The sequence below is a fragment of the Littorina saxatilis genome, linkage group LG11 (genome assembly GCF_037325665.1).
Source record: "Littorina saxatilis isolate snail1 linkage group LG11, US_GU_Lsax_2.0, whole genome shotgun sequence".
NCBI classification, from domain to species: Eukaryota; Metazoa; Mollusca; class Gastropoda; order Littorinimorpha; family Littorinidae; genus Littorina; species Littorina saxatilis.
In genome coordinates this window covers 3,530,946-3,544,264 of record NC_090255.1, presented here as the reverse complement: position 1 = coordinate 3,544,264, position 13,319 = coordinate 3,530,946, and the positions used below count along the sequence as shown (strand labels likewise).

The 13,319-nt window shown below is 39.6% G+C and overlaps 1 protein-coding gene across 1 annotated transcript in view; it reads right to left on the bottom strand.

Annotated features, from left to right (window-relative positions):
* Positions 1 to 2,529: 2,529 nt before the first annotated feature.
* LOC138979441 (KRAB-A domain-containing protein 2-like) overlaps positions 2,530 to 13,319 on the bottom strand; it is a 149,393-nt gene continuing 138,603 nt past the window's right edge. Inside the window, exon 3 of the transcript XR_011460030.1 lies at positions 2,530 to 3,019. The gene's annotated coding sequence lies outside the window, so the exon portion shown is untranslated. The remainder of the gene's footprint in view (positions 3,020 to 13,319) is intronic.

The following is a 13,319-nucleotide window of genomic DNA, read 5'->3' as shown; positions in this document are numbered from 1 at the left end:
ACTTAAATGACAATAATAATAAAATAAATACACACACACGCACGCACACACACACACACACACACACACACACACAAACACACCCGCACACATTCAATTTGGCACAACTTTAAGACTCCCTGTATTTTAAAACTCGACGTTCTCACATTTGTGACAGTTTTATATAAGGGGTACTTAATTACACTGGTTTTCATGTGTCTATTTTTGTGTATACAATATGTGTGTGTGTGTGTGTGTGTGTGTGCGTGTGTGTGTGTGGTTCTGTGTGTGTGTGTGTGTGTGTGTGTGTGTGTGTGGTTCTGTGTGTGTGTGTGTGTTTGTGTGTGTTTGTGTGTGTGTGTTTGTGTACGTGTATTTGTGTGTGTGTGTGTGTGTGTGTGTGTGTGTGTCTGTGTCTGTGTCTGTGTGCCTGTGTCTGTGTCTGTGTGTGTGTCAGTGTGTGTGTGTCTGTCTGTCCGCTTGCTTGTCTGTTAATCCGTGCCCGCATTGTTTTCGTTTGTTATAAAAGACTTATATTGTAGACCATGACTGTGCCCTGATAAGTAAAACACATTGTCCATGTCCATGTCCATGATATAAGAATTATTCCTGTGTATTTACCAAGTGATCAACCTTTTTGTAATATGTTCGTGTATGTGTGTATGAGTTCTGAATTTAATGTACATGTATAATGATTGAAGTACAAAGATAGATGTCTTAAGTTCACACACACTCAGGTACACATAGCAGTCAAGGTCGGACCAGCGTCGGAAAAACCCCAAAAGACCTGATTTTCCCGCAGTAACGTAACAGTATCTCGTCATGTTGGAAAAACCAGAATACTCCTTTTCACAAGGCTAAACCTTTAGTCCTAAGAAATCACTATCATGGTGTATGCCTCTGCTTCATCCCCCCCCCCCCTCCCCCTCCCCCCCCTCCTTCCCTCTCTCCGTCTGGTTGTCTCTGTCTGTATTTCTGTATCAGGCTGCCCCAGGCTGTGTATCTGTCTGTCTCTTTCTCTCTCTCTCTCTCTCTCTCTCGCTCTCTCTATCTCAGTCTCTCTGTCTCTTTGTCTCTCTGTCTGTCTCTCTCACTCTCTCTCTCTCTCTCTCTCTCTCTCTCTCTCTCTCCCTGTGTGTCTCTCTGTCTGTCTGTCTGTCTCTCTCTCTGTCTGTCTCTGTCTGTCTGTCTGTCTCTCTCTGTCTCTCTCTCTCTCTCTGTCTCTCTCTGTCTCTGTCTCTCTCTCTGTATGTCTGTCTCTGTCTGTCTGTCTCTTTCTCTCTCTCTTTCTTTCTCTATCTCTCTATCTCAGTCTCTCTCTGTGTCTGTCTCTCTGTACGTCTCTCTCTGTGTCTTTGTCTCTCTGTCTGTCTGTCTGTCTCTCTCTCTGTCTGTCTCTGTCTGTCTGTCTGTCTCTCTCTGTCTCTCTCTCTCTCTCTGTCTCTCTCTGTCTCTCTCTCTCTCTCTCTCTCTCTCTCTCTCTCCCTCTCTCTCTCTCTCTGTATGTCTGTCAGTCTGTCTGTCTGTCTGTCTCTCCCTCTCTCTGTCTCTCTGTCTCTCTCTCTCTCTGTTTGTCTCTCTCTCTCTCTCTGTCTCTATCTCTCTCTGTCTTTCTCTCTCTCTGTCTGTCTGTCTGTCTCTCTCTTTGTCTCTCTCTCTCTCTGTCTGTCTGTCTGTCTGTCTCTCTCTCTCTCTCTCTCTCTCTCTCTGTATGTCTGTCTCTGTCTGTCCGTCTGTCTCTCTCTCTCTATCTCTCTCTCTCTCTCTCTCTCTCTCTCTCTCTCTCTCTCTCTCTCTCTCTCTCTCTCTCTCTCTCTCTCAAAACTTTGACCCGGTCCAGACTTTGGGATTGCATTTCAGCTTGGATGAATGAATTGCGTGATTAACTTGATTTGTTAGGGAAGCGCCCCTAATATGGACGGGTTTCTGGACAACAAACTCTAAAACACATTCTTTCATCACAAAAGCGATCTTTTGAATTGACTGACGTAAACCGGAAGAATTCATGCATCAACTTACGTCACGTATTCGACGTCATCACTTCGCATACCTTATGGTCTCGGTATTTCGTTGGCCTTCACAAGTAAAATGACCCTCAAAGCTAACCGAGACTAGTTGAGGTTGTATCAATGCGCCTCGCCAGCAGGTAGCCAATGGCTTTTTTTAGCGAGTTGATAATCGACAATAATATTGATATTGATGACTGGTAATTTGTAATGAATCGGGGCATTGTGACCAATCACAGGATCCGTTTCATTAAAACACCAACTTGATTGAATTACAATTAAAAATGACCCTGAATGCCAACAGAAACTTGTTAAAGGTGTACTAATGTGGCACTACTGGTAGTAAGTATTAGCAGGTGCTCAATTAATAGAATTCCGGTGTTCATCGAGAATTGATAACCTGTAATATGACCAATCACAGAATCTGTAACACTCTTTACCTATCTTGATTGAATTACAATTTAAGTTTTCATGGAACGGACACAATGAAATATAATGCTAGTTACACATTAACATGCTTCCATTTAAAACTTCGAGGTCGTCATCGTGGATTTCGCTCCGTCGGGCTTCAATTAGACTTTGGGAGGGCGTCAATCCACGATGAAGACCGAGAAGTTTCAAATGGAAGCATGTTAATGTTATTGTAATTCAATCTGACGACGATCTCTTTCCTGCTTTCATGCGATGGTAAACAGACAGAATTGGTTCTGTTCTGTTCACACACTACTTTCAGTCCACCTACCTGCAAGGGTCAAGTCCCAAGAAATATGTCTCTGTATTCCTATCGTATCACTCTCCTCCTGTTTTGTTTTCTTTCACATACATTTTCCCTTCTTTTTTGACGGGTTTCTGGACAGCAAACTCTAAAACAAATTCTTTTCATCACAAAAGCGATCTTTGGAATTGACTGACGTAGTCCGGAAGAATTCATGCATCAACTTACGTCACGTATTCGACGTCATCACTTCGCATACCTTATGGTCTCGGTATTTCGTTGGCCTTCATATTTCCTACTTGTAAAATGACCCTCAAAGCTAACCGAGACTAGTTGAGGTTGTATCACAATGCGCCTCGCCAGGCTTTTTTAGCGAGTGGTTATCGACAATTAATGACCGGTAATATTTAATGAGTTGTGGGCATTCTGACCAATCACAGGATCTGTTTCATTAAAACGCCAACTTGATTGAATTACAATAATGGTTATTCGAAGTAATCTGATTTGCATTTTCAATTTTAATCGTGTTATGTTCAAGTATAGGTACAGTTTAATTGTTTTTAATTTTTCTTAATTATTTTTTTTAAGTGATTCGTGGACCAGTGTCTGTTGTTGATTATATTTTGGCTGAACCAGCAAAATAAGTTCGGGAGGAATTCCACTCTGAAAAGAGAAACACTTTTATCTCGTGTTAAATTTGGGATTAACTCTTGTAGTGTAAATCAATGTGTGCAAGGGAAGACAATTATTTGAAATCAGTAATAATGGAAAAGTCCTCTTCAGTTTGAGGTATATAAAAACATTATTCACCATTCTTAGCGAGGCAAAAACTTCTCTCTTCGATTGAAGAATATCTACCGAGACTTTCAGCCCGAAGAAAGCAAGTCCTTTTTTCATAGTAACTTGCACTTAATCCTGGCTTCGCCCGGGTGTCAGAGGAGCCCCATAGCAATTTAAGACGCTCGCTATCCCATTATTACCAGCTTTACCTCCCTTGTTTGGATAACAACAAGAAGTACGAGTTACCTCCCTTAGCTTCTAGAATGTCCAGAACTGTCCAGTTAATTTTACTTTCTTCATTTCTTCCCCTCACAGGAGCTATACAGAGCCTTTAATATCACTGGCATTATGTGCTTGCTACAGGTGAAAAGTAGGCACTGGACTGGTCCTGCACTATATATGCTGTATTCAATAAATGGGAGGTCCATAATCTGAGAAAGGAAACAATGAATCAAGAAACTAAAACCCAGGTGCACATCTGCGGCTCCTAGTGAGTGTGCAGGAACACTATCTTGTTCCTGCCTCTTGCCATCTCAGAGGTATGGCGACCACAGACACACACACACACACACACACACACACACACACACACACACACACTTACATCCATTTTTATATATAGTAGAGATACTTACTTGCCATGGTAATGATTTAATTTGAATTTGTCACACTTGAAGGGACAGACAGACGAATGTGGCCAGAAGGCGTGTTCAGATATGACTAGAAACACCTAGCTCGAGCAAACGCTTTATGAAATGAAAGTGAAAGTAGCTTCAGAGAATTCGGGCCGAGTGTGTAAAGCAGCCGTCCGTGGTAGCTATAGTCCTCGAGTAATGACTCAATGCGAAACCATACATCTTCATAGAACTCAAGAATCTAGCCCGTGCAGAAAAACAAGACAAACATTTTACTGTCAGTCAATTAAGCTCACCCAGGATCACTGTCGCTAGATGAACATTTACTATAAAGCTGTATAGGGCAATTCCAGCGTCACTGACGTGGCATTCGCACAAACAAATCAAACATTATTCGTCATAAAAATAATAGTCATGATGCTTTTATTAACTCAAATTTGTGCAGAGATTTCCTACCCAATGTTAAAATTGTTGAGGTAAAAAAAGCTAAGGGTACTTAACTTGAGTTTTGAAAAACGTCACTGACGTGGCAAAAATGCTCACCTGCATTTCACTGACTAAGCGAAATTCTAAAATTCAATGAGATTAGCCAAGTAAATGATGTAATTTTGCTAGATCATAGTCAAGACATATCATACTTTCTGAAATATGAACGAAATTGCAAATATCAAATGTATCCTTCCGACAAGCGGTTGATATATGTTGCGTCACTGACGTGGCACTTGAGCGTCACTAACGTGGCACGTGTGAATTCAATGTTCAACAGTGATACTTTTTGGGTGTTTAAATATAGTTAGTTTTGCACGGCCGATTTTAAACTGATTATTGATCTTCTCGGACATTGTTGAACCACTATACGGCTCTGTGTCCCTCCGTCTGTCTGTCCGTTGGTCCGCCCGTTGGTCCGTCGACACCATTGCCCATCTGAATAACTTGTAAAATAATTATTTCAATTGCACACTTTGTACATGTATTGATACACTTAAAAGGAACATACACCTCTAGCAATAATATTTAAAGCATTCCGGGTCAAGGTCACTACTCGAGGTCACCGGTCAAGGTCACTCGTTTTTTGTCTTATACACTTCAGACAACGCCTTGATTTTTCGAAAATATTCCATTCTAACTTGGCGGGCAAACAAGTACACACCCTCAGAAAGATAAATGGCTCCTGATTCTGGCTCCAACTAAAACGTCATTCACACGGTTTTGATTTGAGCTGTCATTATTTTGACGTTCTCCGCTGTCTTCCCTCCTGGCAATTATATATAACTACCCTTATACACTCACGTCAAACAAATGAGCATGTACATTTGACAAGATCCTAAATGTGAACCACACTATTCCACTTTATATTTGTTGGTGTTAGTCGAGAATGATAGGGCGGAATAACACGTTAATTCTAAATATGAACATAACTCAAACATTGTTAGCATCTTTCTCCGCGAACCTTACGGAAAAAAACTAGTTCATTTTCTTCATCGCTTATGTAGCAAAACGATTGCGGTGAACCAAACGATGGACTTAGTCGTGCTGAAACAGCCTTTTCTTGTGTAAATGACATTTTCTTTCAGCACTGCGAACACTCGCAGATTTACTTTTCTGTGCACTTCACTTCGCTCTACACTATTGTTTTTGTCGGTGGTTGCGATTTTTGTTTTGATTTTGTTTTCCTTCAGATACTTTAATTTTCATAGAGGGAATAACCAGAAGTCACAAGGAGTAAACTCAGGTCCGAAGAATGTGTGAGGTAAAAATGGGATCATTTAGACTTTAAGGAATGGAGGCACGGCCCTTATTTTGTGGAGGCTGGCATTGTCATGGAGAAGATGGGAGGTCTGGGTTTCGCAGTTTAGTCGTTAACTGCTGAACTCGTGAGTTACTTTGGGTAATAAGGTCCCTTATAGTATGTGACAGTGACAGTTCTGTTAGCAAAACATTATCGACAGCAACGGGACCTTCGTGGTCGCAAAATACAGCGAATAGCACTGTTTCTTCTTTGAAACCCTTGCTTACAAATGTAGTGCGTCTCGTAATTGTGGCCCAATTGTTTTGTGTGTTCTGGCAATAAAATAGAAGGAAACCAAAGTCTCATTGTCAGTGACTAGATTCATCACAAGTGTGGGTCTACTTGGTTCAAAACGGTTGAGCAGATCGCGTGCAAGAGGAACTTGTTGCTTCTTCCGTTTCCCTGTCAGCTATGAGGCATTCATTTTGCGGCCAGCTTTTGAAGCTGAAGGTCATTTGTAGAATTATGTGAACGGTTCTATATGAACGTTTAAGTCTTGCACTATATACTACTATGTACACTTTTTAATCTTAGTTGTTAAGTTTTGATACAGCAGCTACATTAGTCTCTTTTGCAGAGCTGTTCGGACGTCTTGTTGGCTATTTAGAGTTGTTCCCTTTTTCCCAAGTGTTGATTTCCCTTTTCTTCTGTCAGATTGTAAATTATGCAGCAGCTTTGTTTCATGTTACTTTCTTCACCTTTGTAGAAATGTCCTTTGTGTCATTACCTAGCTACACTCTTTTACAGAATAGGAGTTGTTCATGGTTCTTGACAAAAGACCCCGTTTTGAAGCATAACCCAAAAGTGACGTATTTTGATGCCTCGTCATTTATGACGTAGCAACCTAAGGGCGTCATCTCTGAAAGGTAAACCAGTTAAATGTTTGGCCTTTCAAATGATACAGTATATTATTTTTGATGATCAGTTACCTGAAACATTTATAATAGCGTTTTGATCATTTTGTTTGGATCATAACTCGTACAAATCTCTGGGTTTAACTGCACTAAAAATTAAAAATAACGGACAAATGATCTCGTTTTTGTGCTCAGCTTTTTCCAGTTACAACAATGTTAACCTTAGTTAGAACATGTAACAAAAAATCACAAGGAAATTGGTTAAACACTACCAGTAACAGGTACACATGGTTTCAAAGTACCATAGACGTTACAAAACAGTGCCACGTCAGTGACGCGCTTTGTGCACAACAAAATGGGGACAAACAAACTCAAATCACATGGTTGGACTCCTCCATTCAAAAGCTAAGAAAACTCGAAAAAAGAAATAAATCAACCAATCGGTTCATCGCCACAAAGAAAAAGTCTACCCAAAACGTCACTGACGTGGCACCAATTTGGGGTAGAGTTTGTTTTAAATATATTTTAAAAAGTATTAGCAATTGATATTCTAAAAACAGATCAAAATATAGTTTTAGGCTTCTGTAGCAACTTTGACTAATTTTCGAAACCAAAACAATAAAAACTAGCACACGCGATGACATTCTTAAAAGTTGTCATAAAATGACTTCACACGGCGCGTTCCCAAAATGACATCATAACAAAATGGCGGCTTGTAAGGGGAGTGAACTAGAGGCAAGCGATGAATGGTATAAGTAACTATAAACATCTCTTGTGGCATATGTACTGTAAAAAAGCCGTCAATTCCATTTTGAATTTCAGGCTTAGGTGAGCATATTGTTTGGAATTGCCCTATATGGATACTACAAAAACCGTATCAATATTATCGCGATATTTTTTCCTCGTATCGTATTGATATTATTAGCAGCTCTAAATAACTTTGCCAAGTGACAAATCGAAGTGCATACACAACCTGAAAATGCCTATTTTGTGTCCGATAAAGTCTGAATAGATAATAGTACAATTAAGTGAAAATAGACTGCAAATTTACTGCAATAAAAAGCCGTGTGTGGCTCATATGCGCATTTGCAACAATGTTTGTTCAAACAATGGTCAAAACACTTGTATCCGTCTTGAGCTATCGGCAATATTCATTGTGTTTGTGCTCCCCATATATCGGGTCCCGGTAACCCATATCGATTGATCGTACTGATTTCTGGATAAGTATCGATTATATCGTGCACCTTTAACATTTACTAACTGTAATGTTCTGAACCATTTCGACTCTGCAGGGTCCAATCCATGCACATACCAAATGATTTTGCAGATTTAAAAAGGGACCATGTTAATTTGTTGCTACCCTGTGCTCAGTTTCTGTAAATTCAGTTCCTTTTGAGTCGGATTTCCTAGACCCCTTGGCATTCAGAAGCTCAACATCTCCAGTCTAAACAAGATAGAATGGCTCTTTTCTTGCGTACTGTTCAGTATTCTTTGCCCTGGAACATAAGCTTAAAACTGATAAAAATAAAACATTTTACGAAACAAATTCCAGAAAACCTTATTTTCCCCCGCGCTGTTAAAAATAATAACTTACAAAAAACATCCAGAATATATTAATTAAGAGAGCTTTGTGTTTAACAAAAAATAACACAAGACAAGAAGATTGGTTTATGTAACCTTTAATTAATGGCCAAATCAAACATTCGTCTTATTATTTATTTTTTAGTTTCGAACGTCAGCAGTATATTTGAAAATCAGCTTAAGCCCGTGAGAATACCCCCTCCTCCCGGATACGCCAAACCCTCCCCCTCTGCATCTCTCCTCCATGCCCCCCCCCCCCCCCCCCCTCCCGTTCCACCCTTTCTCCAACCGCAATGGGGCATTGGAGTCTTTCATTTCGCATGTAAACAAGGTACAACGCATATTGCTTTTCCCGAAATTACTTCATTGTTTTAAAAATGAGCTCAGGCCCTGCTCCTGATGTCAGCATTACCCTTCCCCCTTCCCCCTTTCATTTAGAAATATAATACTCAGCTCAGTTCGCGTTCATGAAAACCTCACTGGCGCTCGCACGTTTCGTAATCCGCGGAGTACTTGAGAATTTTTTTTTTCTCAATCCCAAGAGTCTTGATGTGTCGTCTATGCATATTTTACGTTTTCCTTTGTGGTGGTTGGAGTATTTGAAAAGAGACGTTGGCAGTTATCCTGGAATGCAGGAGGAAACCTGACAAGATACTGTTACGTTACTGTGGGAAAACCAAGTCTTTTTTGGTCTGTGTAAGTGCAAATGAGTCAGTAGGTGTCACCGATGTCTCATCAGCCGTGGACAAAATAAAATATGTGTCTGTTTTTTTCTGACGCTGGTCCGACCTTGACTGCTTTGTGTGCCTGAGTGTGTGTGAACTTAAGACATCTATCTACCTTAGTACTTTAATAATTATACATTAAATTCAGATCACATACACACATTCACAAACATATCACAAAAGAGGTTGATCACTAAGTAAATACACAAGAATAATAAGTGTGCCTTGAATATTGCTGCTTAGTATATGACAAGATCACAAGTGGATCATAATAATAATAATAATATGGGAGATTTATAGAGCGCTTTACATTCTCAAAGCGCTTTACAATGACAAACATACATAATACATACAAAGCAAAGCAAAAGCATGTGCAGCAGCATTCAGCACACAAGTGAACAACGAAACTCAAACACTACATCAATACAATCTGCAAGCATACTAACACAGGCAAAACATTCAAACATTCAAACACCTGATTCAAAAATGCACCATGTTGAAATAAAATTAATCAAAATACTGGGTGAAGAAGTGTGTTTTAAGGTTTGATTTGAAGGAACAGAATGTTTGGCAGTGTCGGATAGAGTAAGGGAGAGAGTTCCACGCAACGGCAGCAGAGTGGGAGAAGGCTCTAGCTCTCTGGCCGTGCTGTTTGCGACTAAACATGTTTGCAACACAGGTTAATATCCACTAGTTTCCTCAGTCGATGAGCTGGAATACATGCGCCCTTTGGGCTTTTCGACAAGTCAATATTACTAAAAAAAAAAAAAAAATTAAAAGAATAGTGAGAGAATTTTGGCTTGTAAAATATTCAAGGAAAATAATCCCCCAGCGCAATCCTGCAAACCTTGTTGCATGTTACTGAACTTTTAAGATTTAATATGAATGATTTATTCACAACAGTAGATTTTACATTTAGTCAAGTTTTGACTAAATGTTTTAACATAGAGGGGGAATCGAGACGAGGGTCGTGGTGTATGTGTGTGTGTGTGAGTGTGTGTGTATGTGTGTGCATGTGTGTGTGTGTAGAGCGATTCAGACTAAACTACTGGACCGATCTTTATGAAATTTGACATGAGAGTTCCTGGGAATGATATCCCCGGAAGTGTTTTTCATTTTTTCGATAAATACCTTTGATGACGTCATATCCGGCTTTGTAAAAGTTGAGGCGGCACTGTCACACTCTCATTTTTCAATCAAATTGATTGAAATTTTGGCAAAGCAATCTTCGACAAAGGCCGGACTTTGGTATTGCATTTCAGCTTGGTGGCTTAAAAAATAATTAAGGAATTTGGTCATTAAAAATCGGAAACTTGTCATTAAAATTGTGGGTTTTTCTGATTCCAAAAACATATACATATGTTATATTTGGATTACAAACAAGCTCTGAAAATTAAAGATATGAAAATTCTGATTAAAATTAATTGTCTGAAATCGATTTAAAAACAATTTCATCTTATTCCTTGTCGGTCCCTGATTCCAAAAACATATAGATATGATATGTTTGGTTTAAAAACAAACTCAGTACGCTAAAAAGAAAAGACATACAGAAAAGCGTGTTATCCTGCTCAGCGCGACCATTACCGCACTATTCTGGCTTGTCGATTTGACTGCCTTTGCCACGAGCGGTGGATTGACGAAACTACGAGTATGCGGTCTTGGTGAAAAAATGCAGTGTGTTCAGTTTCATTCTGTGAGTTCGACAGCTTGACTAAATGTTGTTATTTCGCCTTACGCGACTTGTTGTTTTCTACGCTCTATCGCTCTCACGTTTCGTAACTTGGTGACTTCCCCTATTCTCCCCTATTGGACGACAAAATATATTAGCACTACCAACACCGAAACGCATTGACCAATCACCAAAGGGCACTGACATCATTTCACACACAAAAGTCTCTTCTGCTTCTCCCTTGCCCAACAACATCGACCCCTCCAAACTGTCGCAAGCTTTCTCTGATTACTTCCATAACAAGATCCAAACCATCCGTGACAAACTAGACAAAATCCCACACCAAAACTCTGAAACTCCTCCTGCATTTACAGGCACTCCCTTCACACACTTTCAGCCTCTCACTCTCACTGACCTGGAGAAAGTCCTCAAAGAAATGACCTTGAAAACCTGTGACCTTGACCCTCTTCCCACACAACTCTACTCTGACTGTCTTCCTGAACTCCTCCCTTCCATTCTCAAAATCATCAACACTTCTCTGCAAACAAATTCTTAAGCTTCCAAGCTGAAATGCAATAATAAAGTCCGGACTTCGTCGAAGACTGCTTGATCAAAATTTCAATCAATGAAAAATGTGGGCGTGACAGTGCGGGCTCAACTTTTAGTAAAAGCCTGATATGACGTCATCAAAGACATTTATAGAACAAATGAAAAAACGTCCGGGGATATCATACCCAGAAACTCGCATGTGAAATTTCAAGAAAATTGGTCCAATAGTTTTCTCTGAATCGCTCTACACACACACACGCACATACATACACACATACATCACGACCTCGTCTCGATTCCCCGTCTATGTTAAAACATTTAGTCAAAACTTGTCTAAACTTTTTTTTAAAAGAGAGAGACATAAAAATGCTGGGGTTTACTGTAGTGCAATAAAAATAGAGAGAGAGACAGACAGACAGAGACGGAGAGAGACAAGACAAGACAAGACAACAATTTTATTATCGAGGGTGATAGATAAGCAAGAATTCATGCTTTTTTACATCCGGCCCTCGCCCGTAAATAGGGTCAACAGGAACAGAAAACAATATAATCAAATAACTATTACAGCAAACTTCACACATTATAACTGTATATAATACAGATACAAATTTGAAAATAAATTGTCATATTGCATTTTAAGTACACTGTCAATGATAAAAAGTGTCAATTGTTAACATAACGTAATTTAGATCTGCATAGTATTACATTTTGTTTAAACATGCACAAACATTTTAAATCAATTGATGAACCATTCATTCATTGAGAGAGAGAGAAGGAGAGAGAGAGAAAAAAAATTCTACTTGAGTGCACACAAAAATGGGAGAGACAGACAGACAGAGAGAGAGAGGAATAGAGAGAGATGGGCTGTAGAAAATCCAATCACTAGCCAGAACGGATTGACAGGTGCAAATAATGTATAGGTAGTTTCCAGCCTTCGCCCCCTACTGAGTCACCTAAACATTGGTCATTGACCGCGTTATAAAAAAACTCACAGGTTGCAGATTGATCATATGACATACATGAATATTATTCCAACAAAAATGATATTTTGTTGCACGAGATCTTTGTTTCTAAAACCATATGATAGACATTCACTCTACATTTTATAACACATTGTGAACACTTAAAGTGTCAGGGAGAATACACTTTTACACTGGTTTCCTTTTTGTCTGCTTGTTTAAAAGTGTTCTGAACAAGATTTCAGCTCTGCAGCAAAGAAAACCTTCATATTTCCACCCCCCCCCCTTCCCCTTCCATCCGCACCAGCAGCTTACCTTGACAAAACACCTGTGACACCGTCCTACAGTCATGTATACAACGTCAATAAATGATTGATGAATAAAACAAACCCACTCATAAATATAACGCTTGTTCTGTGCATGGTTAAGCCTGGTGCACGTGAACACAGTACTTGTAACATGCACGTGAAACTGGGAATTCAATGTTACACAATGTTGTGCGGTTCAGTTCAGACATGAAGTCAGAAGGAGTCGAGAATATTCGGTGTTGATTTAATAAGTTCAATTAAGTAGAAGTGCAATGTCTTTGGCACAGACAACCAGCCAAGGCATTGCATAGTGATATCCCCAGTAAAGGACACACACGCACACACACACAGAAACAAACACACACAACACATACGCACATACACACAAAAATACACACAAAAACACACACACACACACACACATAAACACACACAGTACTTTTTTTCCACACTGCATGCAGCGTACATTAAGAACAGGCTATGGTAGAGTTTTATCACAAATGGAAGAGCTGGTCGACTTCCACCGTATTAAAGTTACTTTATTCCCAATTGTGTGTTAACTTCCACACCCAACTGCAGCCATAGTTTGGCATAAAAAAACTTCCTTTTTATGTATCTTGGCAAGAACATTCTTTTAGTCAAAGTCAGTGATGTGTTCGTGGGATACCTTAAAGGCACAGTGCAGCTCACAGCCTTCGTTTTGCGTTTTTGTTGCAGCGGAGTGCATTTACAGTTCAAAAATCCATCTATGGTAGTAAAACAAACCCAAA